Source organism: Ornithorhynchus anatinus, chromosome 1, assembly GCF_004115215.2.
Source record: "Ornithorhynchus anatinus isolate Pmale09 chromosome 1, mOrnAna1.pri.v4, whole genome shotgun sequence".
Lineage (NCBI taxonomy): Eukaryota > Metazoa > Chordata > Mammalia > Monotremata > Ornithorhynchidae > Ornithorhynchus > Ornithorhynchus anatinus.
This window is the reverse complement of record NC_041728.1, coordinates 19,211,805-19,228,126: the sequence shown is the minus strand read 5'-3', so window position 1 is coordinate 19,228,126 and position 16,322 is coordinate 19,211,805. Positions and strand designations below refer to the sequence as shown.

Here is a 16,322-nt window from a genome sequence, read left to right as displayed (position 1 = left end):
GGAGAAAGAAAGTGGTGTCCTATCCAAACACTTGAATGGTGCTCTGGGAAAGCAACAATGTATTTATTCTTGCAAACTCAATCCTGCCTGTCCAATAAGGTATCCTGTCCTGGTAGCCTGATTTAGACAGTGGATCAGAAGTATGGAAACATAGACAATATCCAAAAAAAATAATAATTATGAGAGAGATTCTTATCCTATTTCTATGGTTTGTCACCATCAACTGCTTAGAGTTCCAGGTGTCTTTCAGATTAACTCTGCCCGAGAAACATATTATTTTGGTTTTAATCATTCAGGCTTTGCATCACTAGGTGTGGCACAAATATATTTTCTTAAATATCTGTGTGACTTTTTTTCATTTGCTTTGATCAAATGAAATAGCTCCTTTCAAACTTAATACTCATTTTTCCAACTTGTTAATTCAAAAATAATATTGAATGTAAACATTCCCCCCCCCAAATATTTGCATGGCCCCTTGGATTTTGAAAATACAGCTTTTTTATTAGCTGTAAATTATTAGCTCTCATTAGCTATTAAGTTGGTATAAGGTAGCCATGAGTAGCATCCCCCTATGTCACCCAATAGCTATGTGAATTGCCAAGGGACTAGGGCAAGCCAATGGCTTCAGAACTGGGACATGGCCCCTTGGGTAAGATCCCTTGACTTATCTTCATGGTCCTGTTGCTTCATTCATTTAGCAATTTCCTAAATGGAATAGCTTGGTTGGTCATCAATATTCTGAAGAAGAAACAATCAATGACCAAAAGCTCTTAATGGACCTAGAAAAATTTTCACTGCCTGAAACAGTTCAATTCCTTATAAGCAGAGCTAAGTATCTGATGGTATTTTCCACACTCTTTCTGTTCTCATTCTGCCTTGTAATTATATTTTCTTATTCTTTTTTTCAAATAATATGCTTTGGTGTGGCAGAAACACCTATAGAACATTGTTTTATTAAACTAAAATTGTACTTTTACCTTGTTATTAATTTGATTTAATCTGCAAGGTAGAGCTAGGAACCATCATGTGTTTAGGTATAAACCTAGGTTGCAGACATAATGGCTTTGAATTGAGTCAACAACTTTAACCACATCTCAATCTGAATTCTCAACTTCACCTCTTCTCGATGGATGTGGAAAATGGACTGGGAGCTCACAGTCTCAGAGTTTAAGTGGGGAGAAGGGATCGGAAGGCAGACCCTCAGGGATGACTAAGCAGTAAAATATAACACAAATACACAAAATAGGCTCAAAATCTCATGGGGATGGAGGAGCAGTTTTTAACAGTAGTCCAGAACACACAGAGCCTGCTAAGGTGCTGAACCTTCCGGGGCGGGAGGCACGGTGATGGTTCCGATGTACTTGAAGGGCAGGGATCATGTCTACCAGCTCTACTGTGTGGTACTCTCCCAAGCACTTCATAGAGTGCTCTGCACCCAGCGCGTGCTCAATAAATACCAGTGATTGATAGTAAGTAGTTTATAATTGAGTGCACACTGAACCTAGTGTACTGTACTGAGTACTTGAAGTATAAAACAAGCAAATGGAAGAATGCCCGCTAGGAACTGTCAAACAATTATGGTCTTCAGAGGTAGCCATCATTGAAAATGAAATCACCAGGAGGAAGGTTTGCCTTTATTCTTCTTCACAAGTTTGCTGCCTTGCTCTTCAGCCTTAGAGGCCATGAAGTCCCTGGGATAAATCAGCTCAGCTGAGGCTACCTTTCTCTCAAGCTGGAACAGTGTGGCTTACTTTTCTATTTTTTCTCCCACATGCACTTCTCTCTGAATAGCAAGAGCAGTTGATCCAGTCGGTATAAATAAGAAACTTGGAATAAGAAAGGTGTCTGTTAAGTCTTAGAAGTAAATACACTTCCCTTAGATTTGCTTCTGTCTGGCTAGTTATACAAATCCAGGTCATTTTGCATGAATTCCAGAGTTAAGAGTTGACCGGCAGTCTTAATACTGGATCCTAAAGTCCCGGTGTGGAACACACCTGTAAGTCTCTTCGGAGATAGACTAGAATCTGGGTTTCTGCTGTTATGCTGTAGCTGCCAGATCCTCCCTTACAATGTCTTGATATCTTTCCTACATGGTTCTTTGGAATATTTCCACACCGAGGTTTTCTGTATTTCCTTTGTATTTTAATTCTCCCCTTAGGTGCCTTCCCTCTCTACCTTTGACTGACTTCAACTAAATATGCCAAGATTATTATTATTTTTTTTACAATCAACACAACAGTTACTTTTCATTACCCCTTGTGCTTTAATTAGATAAATAGGAAACTGGTAGTTACTTAAATTACTTAAATTAGCAGCTGCAGCAAAAGCTAAGTCCAGAAGAGCACGGGTTTCCCTCATTTCCCTCTGCAGTGTCCTTTCTGTTTTAAGATCTCTGCTGCTTCCTTGTGTTCAGACACCAGTCATTTCAGTCTCTCACTCACTCCAGCCTGTCGGACTCTTGAAGAGGACACCTGTGTCCCTAGAAAAACCAGGGAGTCTTGGGGGACAGTCTGGAGAGGGAAGCGGGGATTGATTCTCTTTGAATTCTGTTTATTGTGGGGATTTTTCTTCACTACTTGCTGGTCTTGAAACCTGGGGGGCGAGGAGGGAGGGCAGAGGGAATGAGGGGAGAGAGGAGTGAAGAGGTTTGTTTCTGTGCTGCTCACTGTTCAGTCAGAGTAGACTGGAATATATTGGTTAGCACAGTTTGGCTGCAAGGTGAAGAGATTCAAAGAGGCCTTCTTACCCAAATGAAGTCATCCCTTTTCCTTTGGCCAGCTTTTCTGATCCTCTCTGTATTGTTTAATTTCACTCTGGCTAGTTCGGTTTAAATGTGGGATGTTTGTGTGTCTGCGTAAACATATGCACCCATCCAGCTCAGTTATGGGAAACCTGTATTCTACCAACAAAAATGAAAGAGTGGATTTAAGGCGGGGGAAAATTTTTATTAAGTGAACTATCTGATTGCATCATTTTGATGATTTAAGCCATTAGGCATTTGGGTCCAAATTTCTTAGAAAAAATGGAGTCCCGTGTTGCTTTCGAAGGGGATTTCTCTGACTTTCTTTCTTCCCGGTTACCGACCTCATAGCACTGAACCTTTTGTCTTCTCTCTGAACTCCCTGCAGAGTTCTTTAGTTTGACAAGGAAAGCAGCAAAGAGCCAGTTTCCTTCTGAATGATCAATACTAGTGGACCAAAGGATTTGGAGAACTGACCGAGAAATCCCTAGTCACTGGGCTCCATCCATCTACTGGGGGTGCGGGAAATTTGGAGTCTCAGCTTCCTCTTTTTCAGCATCTCCGTTTCACCCAGATGGTTGAAATCCTCATCTGAACCTTTTCTTCTTCTTCATCTAGGAAGTTTGCGAACTTGGCTAACAAACTCCTTTTCCCTCCAGGGTCCGAGATCAATCAGAAAAAGCACTTGGAATCTGATCTATATTATCTAGATGTTTTCCTGGGGTTACCATTCCATCTCTTACAGCAAAGGAACCATCGTGCATCTTAAAGCTCCTTCGGCATTACCCTGTCATGATAAGAGGGACACTGGGATTTTATATAGCATTTATAGAGAGGTGGTCCTGAGACGGAACCCATCTGGGTGCCACCTGCCCTCGTACACCCAGAGCTTCTCCAAATCACTGGCAGGCTGCCAGGCTGAGCTCAATCCCAGGGTGAGAGAGAGAGGAAAGGGGGTAGCTTCTGGTTCCTTTCAGGGATCAGCTCTATGAATGATTTCCTTGATCTCCCTCTCCACATCTGAGATCCTGTAGTTTACGTAAAGGATTTTTCCAACAGAAGACATGAGTCAAAAGTGAACCAACAGAATGAGATTTGGGTTACAGCCCGATTAGAACTTGAATGGGGCATAATAGACAAATATGGCTTTTGTTAAACAAACAAAAAAACCCCCACAGAAGCCATTTTCCAATCTGGAAACCCGTGGCAGATCCCTTACCTGAGGGTAGAGGTCAGGAAAAATTGCTCTTTTTCTGTTTCTGTTCAATGGCAGGATATGCAGACAGGCTAGAACTGTACACCAGTGGTAAGCTGACCTTGCCAAAAGTACACCGGTAACTTGGTGTACTTCTCTCTCTCCTTTCCCTACTCTAGCTTGAGGGAGAAACCTGTCTTCAAGTTAAAGAAAACAGGCATTCACTGGTGTCACTGAAGGCCAGTTATTTGACAGCCTTGAAAAATTGTTTAATTTTCTAAACGACAAAGTCAAGTAGCAATGAAATAGAAAGTTTTTCAACATTTTCCACTCCCTACCTGATGATTATCCGATCAGAAAAAGCGCTGTTACTCCATGATGCCTAAGAAGGTCTCTGGTCTCGGAGACATTTGATCAATAAATGGTGTTTATTGAACACTTAACTATGGGCGGAGCACTGTACTAAGCGTTTTGGAGAGTACGACGGGGTTATTTATTAATTCCATTTAGCATCAATTGCCACGCTTTTGTTAGCCTTCCTAGGAGCTCTTAAATGCTCCTTAGCTATTACTGTTCTACCTTTTCGACGATTCACTTTTTGTTTCTAGAGTAATTAAATTTGGTAGCCAAGGAAGTGTTTAAGGCCACAAAACTAAGTTCTGTATGCAGCAGCACAAGATTTTCATTCAGGGTATGGATGTTATAGAAAACTGGACACAGACGAAACATGCATCTTTTGAAGGCTACCATCTATCAGGTTACTTACATTTGGATTTATAGGGATGCATCTAGAAAATGGCAAAGGGGAATAAGTCGTGAATGCCCATGAAGAAAGCGTAGTTGCAGAAAGGTTGAAGGATTGGCTTAAACCAATATAGACAAAGAATCTTGGAGTAAAAGCTGAAGCCTTCTCCTTAAAATCACAAATGTGCCGGGGCACTGCTGTTATAATAGGGTTTTCTAACCAGGGCGGTAGAACAGCAAATGAACAACTAGTGTTTTTATCCCTGAAATCCATCTTCTCAATCGGATCTGCAGTGTGCCTGTCCGGGCAGCAAATAAGAAGCGGGGGACCAGATGTGAGAGAGTCCTAAAGCTGGGGGCTCCTCATGGAGGCAGGAGGGAAGGGTGAGCCGGAAGGGTGGAGGAGGGCAGAGAAACTCCCTAACCCAGAGCTGGAGAAGGGAAGGGAATTTCAGAGGGACAGAAAAGCCCCCAACCCAGCTCTCCAAGGCTGAGAAAAAACTTACCTTGGGGATTGTGAGCACAGGGACAGGGGCAAAATCCCAGAACTGGGAGACTGGAAGATTATTCTGACCCCAGACTGCGCCTCTGAGGAATTATGACCCCGGAGGTTGTGGGGTAACCTAGACAATCACACTTGGGGTGCTGCAGGGGGGCAGAGGAAGCAGGGATCTAATGGAAAAGTAAGTCAGACTCAGAAAACAGGTAGGCTAAGTGGGGAGAAAGAAACTTTTTTTTTTTCCAGTTAGGATGACAGTCCTGCATATGGAACAGCAAGCAGCACAAAGAGATGGAGGGATTTTTTTTTTTTCCATTGGTGCCGTCCTTCTAGTTGGCTTAAACTTCAAATATGTTCTCCTTCCAATGAACGGCATCACGGTCGGCTTTGAGGATGAAGAAAAAGCAAGTCTCACTCGGCGCGAATATGAAGGCGCCTACGGTTTCATTGGAAACTTTGAAAAGACTGGAAGAAAGTGAGCAGAGCGGCATCTAAATTCAAATAGGGAGAAGTAAGAGGATGAGAGAAAAAGACAATATCTCTTTGGGGAGTCCTTCATGGGATTTGCTTTGAGCAATCCACCATACATCCAGTCATTAGTGAAGCCTGTTGGGATTACCATCACGTCCCTGATTTGCTATTATTGGGAAAGGCAAAGGAAGGAATTCTTTTTCTCCCCTCCCCCCGCCCCCCCCCCCCAAAATGACTTAATCGTTTTTTCAGTGTTTCTTTCAGGTTGGCAGAAGTCCGTCGCCTGACACTTCCACATATGGGACAAGACAGGCAGATCGCGGTGTTGAGTAAACATGCCGTAACCAAGTTCTTTTCCTATTCTGCAGAGTGGAGTTGTGCTTGCTCCCAAACGGACCCGACTACATCCCAGCTTTCTGGTGCTTTACCTCAAATCTCTGGAGGGGCTGAGGCCTTTTGAGGTGAGCTGACTTGGAGGCGGTGTGAGCTGTGGAGGTGGGGAAGAAGGTGGGGTTTTGCTGGGCAAATTGAGATGGGGCAGAATTGTTGGGGGGCTGGGGGCGGGGGGGGGGGGACGACGACGACACACGCTTTAGTCCTTCCCTTGAGCCAATTGGTACTTCTTGGCAAGAGGAGACCCCGGGGTGAGGGGGAGGAGATTGAAGCGGGCGACCCCTGCTGCAGCTGCTTCTCCTGCCCCTTGCTCAGCCGGCTTTCCAGAACCCCTGGTTTCTGGTTGCTGAGAGGAGCCTCTGGAGCCTATGAATGAACCCTCCTCCTCCTTCTCCTCCTCCTCCTCCTCCTCCTCCTCCTCCTCCCTCCGTCTCCTCCTCAGCGTGACGGTACAATGATATAATAAAGATGAGTGTCACCGCTCGCATTTGAACTTGTAGGCGAGCTGCCTGGCAGCCTCTCCGAGTGAGCACTGCGTTTGGACTCCGCAGCTCAGGACCAGGTGCTCTCCAGCCGGAGCTGGGGAGGGCGGAAAAAAAGCCCTCGGAATCGCCCTTTCCAGCCAGTCTCCTTTCGGCATCAATCAGGGATTTACTGCTTCGTGCGACCACGGCCCACTCTGGAATAACCCTAGCCTTCCATTGGAATTCTTTTTTTTTTACTTTTGGCCAAACTCTGCCATAAACTCCAGGTAATTACGCTCCCTTCTCTTCTCCTTTTTTTTTTAAAAATGAAAACTCCTGACTCCTAGAAAGTATTTTCAGGCTGTAAAAAAGGGGGGAGGAGGGGGACAGAAAAGAAAAACCTTGCCATTTGTGGCTGGCTTCTTCCAAGACAAATAACCGGGGAGGCCGCAGAGGCTAAAACGAGGGAACGAGCCCAGTGCCGATCGGAGAGGGGCTGCAGGTAACTTTTGGGAACGTGCAGTTTTTTCTTTTTGGGGGGCGGGTGGGGAGGGGAGAAGGTAAAGGGAGCGATGAGGCCCCAGACAAAGCCACGGGGATGTGGCCGGTGGGGGGGGACGAGGGCTGGGCCGGGAGGACAGCAGGACCGCACCTGGATTTTCTACCTGCCTCGACGGCTCGGAGGGACGGGGGGTCGGGGGTCTGGTTAAAGGTCAGGAGGGAGGGAGGGGTCACTCGCCGGAGCTCTGCCGACCCCCCCGGGCTGGCCGCTGAGCCTGGGGGCCGCCTGGCTTCCTCGAAAGCCGCGCTCGGGCTCCCTCCCTTCCTTAGAAAGGGCGCTAAGCGCTTAGTAGGGCGCCGTGCACCCGGTGGGCGCTGAGGAGATACGATCCAATGAATGGATGGTCCCCTCCCTCCGCGCCCCCCCGGGCTCCACCGGCTCCCCGCCCCGGGTGGGCTCCGGTCCCCCGGAACCCCGCCGCCGCCACCGCCAGGAAGCCCTCCTCCTTCCTGCTCGGCCCCCCCGAGCGCACCAGCTGCCCAACTTTCATTCATTCAAGAGTATCGATCGAGCGCTTACTAGGTGCAGAGCACTGGTCTAAGCGCTTGGAATGGACAATTGGGCAACAGATGGAGCCCATCCCTGCCCGGCGACGGGCTCACACCCGAGCGCTTGCGGGGACCCGGGAGGCCGGGCTCCCTTGAGAGGACCCAGGACGCCGGGGTTCCTTGGGAGGACCAGGGATGCCGGGCTTCCTTGGGGGGATGAGGGATGCCGGGCTTCCTTGGGAGGACCCAGGACGCCAGGGTTCCTTGGGAGGACCAGGGATGCCGGGCTTCCTTGGGGGGATGAGGGATGCCGGGGTTCCTTGGGAGGACCAGGGATGCCGGGGTTCCTTGGGAGGACCAGGGATGCCGGGCTTCCTTGGAGGGATGAGGGATGCCGGGGTTCCTTGGGAGGACCAGGGATGCCGGGTTTCCTTGGGGGGACCCGGGGCGGTCCTTTACGAGGAGCCAGGACGCCGGGGTCCCTTGGGAGGACGCGGTGCGGTCCTTTGCGAGGACCCGGGATGCCTGGGTCCCCTGGGAGGCCCCGGGACCCCGGGGTCCGTTGCGAAGAGCCGGGAGGCGGGGGTCCCACACGACGACCCGAGGCCCCGGGAGCCCCTTGCGGGGACCCTGGACGCCGGGGTCCCGGGGCGGGGGGATGGGGTTTCCCTGACCTCAGGCGCCCCAAGAGCCTGTCCTAGCTCTGGAGGGGAGGGAGGTGTGGGTGTGGGACCCGGGGACTTTGTGGGGAAAGGGAAAGCCCGGCCGGGACAGCGCTGCTCCGGCCCCCCGCCCCCTCCTCCCCCCCCCCCCCTCCAGCTCCCTCCACCCCGTCCTCTCCCTTCCCTCCCGACCCCTGGCCCCATCCCTGCCCCTTGTCTCCCTCCCCTCGCCCGGCTCGCCGACAAATCACTGCGCCCGGGGGACGGGAAGGGACGGGAAGGGACGGGACGGAGGGACGGAGGCGGAGACCGGGGAAACACCCACCGCCCCGGGCCCCGGGCCCCGGACCCCGGGACCGCCCCGAACTTTGGCCGCCGCCGCGGGCGAGGAGGAGGAGGAGGAGCAGGGAGAGGAGATAAAGGAGGAGGAGGAGGGAGAGGAGGAAAAGAAGAAGGAAAAGGAGGAGGAAAAGAAAAGGAGGAGGAGGTTGAGGAGGAAAAGGAGGCAGAGGAGAAGGAAAAGAAGGAGGGAAAGGAGGAGAAGGAGGGAAAGGAGGAGGAGGAGAAGGAAAAGGAGGAAAAGGGGAAAGGAGGAGGAGGGAAGAGAGAGGGAGGAGGAGAAGGAAAAGGGAGAGGAGGAGGAGGGAAGGGAGAGGAGGAGGAGGAGAAGAAAAAGGAGGAGGGAAGAGAGAAGGAGGAGGAGGGAAGAGAGAAGGAGGAGGAGGGAAGAGAGAAGGAGGAGGAGGGAAGAGAGAAGGAGGAGGAGGGAAGGGAGAGGGAGGAGGTGAAGAAAAGGAGGAGGAGGGAAGGGAGAGGGAGGAGGAGGAGAAGAAAGAGGAGGAGGAGGAGGAGGAGGAGGAGGGCGGCCGGATCCCCTCCGTGCGGCGGCCCGGGCGTGCGGCGCCCCCTGCTGGGTTTACCGGGGGTAACCGCAAGAGGGCCGTCCCGCCGCCCCACAACGGCACCGGCCGCAAGGCACCGGCATCGGCACCGCCAGAGACGGGACAGGACAGGGCAGGACAGGGCAGGGCAGGGTAGGACCGGGCAGGGCAGGGCAGGACCGGGCAGGGCAGGGCAGGGCAGGACCGGGCAGAGACAGGGCAGGACAGGACCGGGCAGGGCAGGGCAGGGCAGAAACAGGGCAGGGCAGGACAGGAGCGGACAGGACCGGGCCGGGGGACCCGGCGGGGAGCTCGGCTGCCCCGGGGAGGCGCGCGGGGCTGAGCCCCTCCCGTCCCGCCGGACAAGACCCCCGAGGCCCGGGCCGGGCCGGCGGAGGGCGGAGGCGGGGGGTGGGGGGGAGACCCGGGGCGCGGAGAGGCTCCCGAACCCCCCACGGCCCCAAGAGAGCCGAGAGAGCCCCGCCCCCCCTCCCCCCCGCTGCCCCGCTCCCTCGGCCCCCGGCCCAGCTCCGGCCTCAGGGCGCCCCTCCGCCGGGAAGCCCTCCCCACCTCCTCACCGACCCCCACTTGGCCGCCTCCCGCCCCCCTCCCCTGGTCTCGGCCCCTCTGCTCCTCCCCCCGCCCCCAGCACATCTCTATATATGTATATATACATCTACAGATATATAGGTGTGTATATCTATCTATCTATCTATCTATCTATCTATCTATCTATCTATCTATCTATCTATCTATCTATCTATCCATCTATCTATATCTATCTATCTCCATCTATCTATCCATCTCTATCTATCTATCTATCTCCATCTATATCTATCTCCATATCTATCTATCTATATCTATCTATCTATATTTATCTCTATCTATCTATCTATCTATCTATCTATCTATCTATCTATATCTATCTATCTATCTCCATCTATCCATCTCTATCGATCTATCGATCTATCGATCTATCGATCTATCCATCTATCCATCTATCCATCTATCCATCTATCTATCTATCCGTAGAGTATAGGTAGATAGATAGATAGATAGATAGATAGATAGATAGATAGATATCTAGAGCTCTCATTCTATTTATTTGTACTGATTGTCCGCTTGGATTGAGGCCTGCCCCCCACCCCCGGACCCCACGCCCGAACGTGGGCAGGGATCGTCTCTCTCTCTCTGCTGTATCGCACTTTCCAAGCGCTCAGTCCAGTGCTCTGCACGCAGGGAGCGCTCAATGAATACGATGGGATGAGTGAATGAAGGCCCTCCACGTGGCCCGGGGGGCGGGGAGGGCGGGACGCTTCGTCTTCCCCGGCGTCGCGCTAGGGGAGCCCCGGGGGCGTTGGGAGGGAACCGAATCAAGGGGCGGGGGGCGGGGAGGAGGGTGTGTGTGTGTAACGGAGTGAAGGGGGGAAAGTGTGTGTGTGTGTGTGTGTGTGTAACAGAGTGAAGGGGGAAGGGTGTACGTGAGTGTTTATAACAGAATGAAGGGGAAAGGGGTGTGGGGGTGTGTGTGTGTGTGTGTGACAGAATGAAGGGGAAAGGTGTGTGTGTGTAATAGAGTGAAGGGGGAAGGTGTGTGTGTGTAACAGAGTGAAGGGGGAAAGTGTGTGTGCAACCGAGTGAAGGGGGAAGGGTGTGCGTGTGTGTGTATAACAGAATGAAGGGGGAAAGGTGTGTGTATGTGTGTGTAACAGAATGAAGGGGAAAAGATGTGTGTGTGTGTGTGTGATGGATTGAAGGAGAAAAGGTGTGTGTGTGTAATGGATTGAAGGGGGAAAGGGGTGTGTGTGTGTGTGTAATGGAGTGACAGGGTAAGGTGTGTGTGTGTGTGTGTGTGTGTGTGTAACAGAATGAAGGGGAAAAGATGTGTGTGTGTGTGTGTAACAGAATGAAGGGGAAAAGATGTGTGTGTGTGTGTGTGTGTGTGTAACAGAATGAAGGGGGAAAAGTGTGTGTGTGTAATGGAATGAAGGGGTAAAGATGTGTGTGTGTGTGTGATGGAGTGAAGGGGGAAGGTGTGTGTGTGTAAAAGAATGAAGGGGAAAAGGGGTGTGTGTGTGTGTGTGTGTGTGTAACAGAATGAAAGGGGAAAGGGGGTGTATGTGTGCGAGAGTTGAGGTCAACCGGGTACCAGGGATGGGACATGGAACCGCTGACCGCCAAGGGAGCTCCAGCAGGTGTGCCGCTTACAGAGGCCTTGGCGATGCATTTAAAGCTTGTCGTGCTGCTCTCTATTTTCAATTTTGGCTGAGAAAGGACTTGACAACGAATGTCCTTTCTGCAGAGGCATGAATCAGTCGATCAGTCACGTTCATTGAGCGCATTTTGGGTGCAGAACGCTATTTCAATACTGCACACACACTGGAGATTACCTCGCTGCCTTTCAGAACAGGCCTAAAACCACATCTTTTTCAACTGGAGTTTAGTGAGGGAAAGCTTCAGGTGAACTGATTAGAAATACCTTAAAGTGGGAGGCCATTCCAGAGCTGTCCAGGCTTCGTGGGTAATTACTTGGGAGAGTACTATACAGCAGAGTCGGTAGACACATTCCCTGCCCGCAATCAGCTTACGGTCATGAATAACAGACTTAACTAGTGGAAATCCTCCCCCGATTTGCGGGTTGCCTGAGATCTGGCTCTATGTCCCCTCTATCCCACCCATTTGTCCCCTGCCTTTGCCATTGTGTGTAGTTTTACTTACTAGTTCTCACTTTCCCAATCACCCTGCCCCCACCCCCCCCCCCCCCCGCCCCCAACACAGACACAGACACACACACAGACACACACCCCTTAGAGGGACTTTTCCGAAGACCCCCACTCTTGTCCCAAGGCATTCTTGGATCCTTGACCTGCAGCCCCCTAGATAAGAACTTTTGCAACAGTCCCCTCCTGCCTCCAGGTTAACCTGGAGTCTTTACTTCCCCATACCCTTCCTCCTGCTGCAGACCGGGACCTGAAAATGACCACCTTTTAGCAATATAGCCAATACATTTTTGAAATGGTCATAACTCATTTCCGAAAATGTGGTTTGGGAAAGCGTTGATCTAAGACAGAGGCGAGACCCAATCATAGCTGCGTATCTTTGTGAAAGAGAGACTGGGGCTGCTGTCCAAAATCTGCTCAAAATTTTGACCCGCTTTCTAGGGGGTCGCATTTCAGAGTTTAAGGCCAAGTATAAATTGACTCTAATCGACATTAGGAAGCCTCTGATAACCATCCACTAACTGGCAAGTTTGGCAGAGTATTATGAAAATATTGTCAACTGGAACACTTGTAAGCGCAGTTAAAAATAATATCTGGGACACTGACAGAACACCGTTCTTCATCGTAGCAGGGCTTGGCGTCTCCCCAGGAGTTGAGTGGCTGTAGTGACTGTTTCATTAAGAGGTTTGAGTTCCCTTCCTTAGCTATGGGTCAGTTTTCCAGGGAAAGAAGAGTTTGCATGGTTGTGTGAAAAGCAGAGTGGCCTAGTGGATCAGCACACGGGCCTGGGAGTCAGAAGTACCCAGGCTCTAATCCCAGTTCTGCCTTTTGTCTGCTGAGTGACTTCAGACAAGTCACTTAACTTCTCTGGGCTTCAGTTACCTCATCTGTAAAATGGGGATTAAGACCGAGCCCCATGTCAAACGTGGATGGTGTCCATCCCGATTAGCTTGTATCTACCCCATCGCTTAGTACAATGCCTGGCACATAGTAAGCACTTAACAGATACTAAAAAAAAAATCATTGCTTTCAGTCCCTCCCCTCCCTGAACACTCTTGAAAAGATTGGGTGCCCAGTGGAGGATACTACCTTGTCCAGAAGAGGAGCTCTTTATGCCACTAGGAGGAGGAAATCCTTTGCCAATTTACCGACCTAATCATATACTTGGCTATTTTGCACGTAAAGCGCATAATAACTAATTACTGCAACAATCAGTGCTAAGGTTATTGTAGCCATTTCCTCTTGGAACCTTACCTGTGCATTGGTTAATCTGAAAATGTATTATACTGAAACTGCCTTAGTTTGGATGCCAAGTTAGATATCCAAACTAAGGCAACACCTAGGCAGATCTTAAAAACGAAAATGCCATTGATTGAGGTGATTAAACAAGGTTTGACCGAAGGATAATGGCATCCATTCTTTCCCACGTTTGTTTGACTTAATGCCTGAACGTGGGTTGAGTTCCAATTCCAATACTGCACACACACTGGAGATGACCTCACTGCCTTTCAGAACAGACCTACAACCACATCTTTTTCAACTGGAGTTTAGCAAGAGAAGGTTTCAAGGGAACTGATTAGAAATACCCGTAAAGTGGGAGGCTAATCCAGAGCTGACCAAGGCTTCGTGGGTGCATGCTGCCTTTAAGGAAAATAATGAATGGATGTGTGCAGCCCAGATTTCACCACCCACCTAGCGGATATGGCCAAGACTGACAAACACGTATTGTTAGAGGCTGCTAGTTCTCCTTGTTGTAGAAAACATGCTGATTGCTGCCTGGAGCTGTAGAACACCAGAAAGCACAAGGCCTGTACTCTCTCTGCTTTGGAATTAGAACAAGGGGAAGAAGAGATAAATGTCCTGGCGAAATTCCACCCTGGGCTGCTGGATTCTGCCAATTTCCTCCTGGAATCCAGGCTGGATAAATTATTCTTAGATTTTTTAGTCTGGGATTTCTGAAAATTGTGGAAGAGTTGTCACCAGGCAGGACAGAGGAGATGACATTTCAGGACTGCATATGAGTGATCTCTGATAGTGGGTAAGCAAATAAATACGTCCTGAGATTTCCTGGCCAGTATATATAAGCTGTTTTATAGAAAACAATAATTATTTCAGAAAGGGGACTTGAGAGCTATGGGGCCACAGTGTATGTGTGTGTGTGTGTGTGTGTGTGCTTGTGAGTCTTACTGACCCAGCAAAATTCACCTTATTATCTTGATTTTGAAAGGGGGCTGACAAAGCTACGTAAATTCTTCAACAAAGGGAAAGGCGGGTTTACAAGGTACACCAACCAGGTTGAGATTATGAGTTTATAAATCAGTTATCGTGATGAAATAATGTTTGAGTGTCTACTAGGTGCGATGCGCTCGATGCTTGGAAAAGTATAACAGAGCTCCAGAAACATTCCCTGCCTAAAGGAGTTTACTACCTAAGGCCTGGATTGTCTTGTGTGCAGCCCAGAGTTCCCAGGGTCCTGTTGAGAATTTAGGGGTTTCTAGGTTTGGTGATTCTTTGCTGCCCCAGTCCAAAGAAGGCTCTTGGGTATGTCCACATCCAGAATATTATGGGCATCCATAGTGCTCACGTTCTAGGAAGTCCGATACTCGAACTGCAGAAGGCAGAGCCAAGGGCAACCAAGAAGATCGGCGGAGAGAGAAATTTCTACTCGACTGTGGATTGAAAGTGTTAGAACTCTTCAGTCAATAAAGATGTAGGCAAAGAGGGAGGGGACAGGACTGAAGTCTATAGAATCATATAGGGTGATCATATAGGCTGAAGACAAAATTGCTGTTCATCAACTACCACAGTACCAGGCTGAGGGGGCCTTTCTGAAGCTTGCCGGTGAGCCATTAAAAGCCAGCAAAAGGGAACGTTTCTTTACCCCAGTGACGACAGATGGAATTCATTATCACAGGAAGTTGTTCAGGCTGTGAATATTTGCAAATTCGCAGCTGAGCAGTCCATAGTGATTTCCAGGAGGCGGAAGTGTTGGGGCCTGATAGAGTTGGGGCCTGATAGAGTTGTTCTACGGTACATCCCTGATCATTAAATGAATGGCTGCCAAGGGGTCAACTGTCACATCCTTTCTCCAAGCATCCTGCTGCCTCTCTTGGAGAAAGGATGGGGGTAATTAGCTGGCCCAATATGGCATTTCTTCAGTTCTTAGTTTCTGCACCTGACCTGAACATGGCAAGATGATCTCTTGATCTGAACTGATCTGACTCTTGGGCTCACAAGCCTCAGGACCTGCAAATTAACTGGTTCCTTGTGGGTCCCCATCCTTCAGAACAACTCAGCCAGATGATGTTTTCTGGGGCCGGCCCTTGATGCTAGAATAATGATAATACTAATAATGGTGGTATTTGTTAAGCGCTTACTATGTGCAAAGCACTGTTCTAAGCGCTGGGGGATACAAGGTGATCAGGTTGTCCCACGTGGGGCTCACGGTTTTAATCCCCATTTTACAGATGAGGTAACTGAGGCACAGAGAAGTGAAGTGAGTTGCCCAAAGTCCCCCAGCTGGCAAACGTCAGAGCTGGGATTAGAACCCATGACCTCTGACTCCCAAGCCCGGGCTCTTTCCACTGAGCCACGCTGCTTCTTAAAAAACAGTTTCCATTGCTAGCACGTGTGCTGGGGGGGACAGGTATTTTCAAAATGCTTTTTACCATCCACTTAGGCACCCTGAAAGACATCTATCTGGGGGCAAATCCACTTCCAGTTTGGGGATGTTCTTAATGGCCCCTTGGGGGAAGGGAGTTGAAACCACTGAAAAGTTCTCCAGGGGCTCCATTTTGGAGCCCTGTAGGTTGTTTTATAATATTGCTAGGTGCCACTACCTGTGCCTGCTAACTGTATTTTCCTGATGGATGCAAGAATCTTTGTGAGGTTGCTTGCTCATGAACTTTTGCCAGAAGCAGCTGTGTTCCTGTGGTTTGTGGGAAAGGAGGATGCTGGGCGGGGGGAGTAAGGGGGGGAAAAAAAGGAGATGGATTTGTCTGGCATGGCAGAATAGAAATACAGTCAGTTTTATCATTTTAAAGGCCCCAAATCCCAGACAGTGAATTATGCCTGACCAATCCAAGGGGTCAAATTAATGGAGAAAAGTGAAAACCTTTTTTTAAGTGGAAAAATGTCTGGGGAGAGGCAATGTAGCCTAATGGCAAGGGTGTGGAGCGGGGAGTCATTAATGTTCACCTATGGTTGGTGATGACCTTATTTACAGCTGAGGTACCTTAGGCACAGAGAACTTAAGTGACATGCCCAAGGTCACACAGCAGGCAAGTGGTGGAACTGGGATTAGAACCTGGGTTGTCTTTTGTCATGAGATTATATCATTGCATGTTCCCGATTGGCCTAATAATCTGTCTGATTGATAGTTACTGCCCAAGCCTCCTTTGGTCCTTTATTTCTTCTGCCTTCGCACTGCCACAGTGTCCTCCATCTGACTGGTCATGATGGAAGGGTTTCAAAAGTGTGAAATACAGCATATCAATCAGGTGA

The 16,322-nt window shown here is 49.4% G+C and overlaps 1 protein-coding gene across 4 annotated transcripts in view; it reads left to right on the top strand.

The window, feature by feature from the left end:
- Nucleotides 1-16,322, top strand: part of VCAN (versican) — a 123,794-nt gene that overhangs the window by 10,066 nt on the left and 97,406 nt on the right. For 3 of the 4 annotated variants that reach the window (XM_029058875.2, XM_007656077.3, XM_007656158.3), the window contains exons 2-3: nucleotides 6,018-6,110; nucleotides 6,543-6,793. The gene's annotated coding sequence lies outside the window, so the exon portion shown is untranslated. Of the gene's footprint in view, nucleotides 1-6,017; nucleotides 6,111-6,498; nucleotides 6,794-16,322 lie in introns of those variants that run through there. The other variant, XM_039911238.1, reaches the window with a different exon arrangement.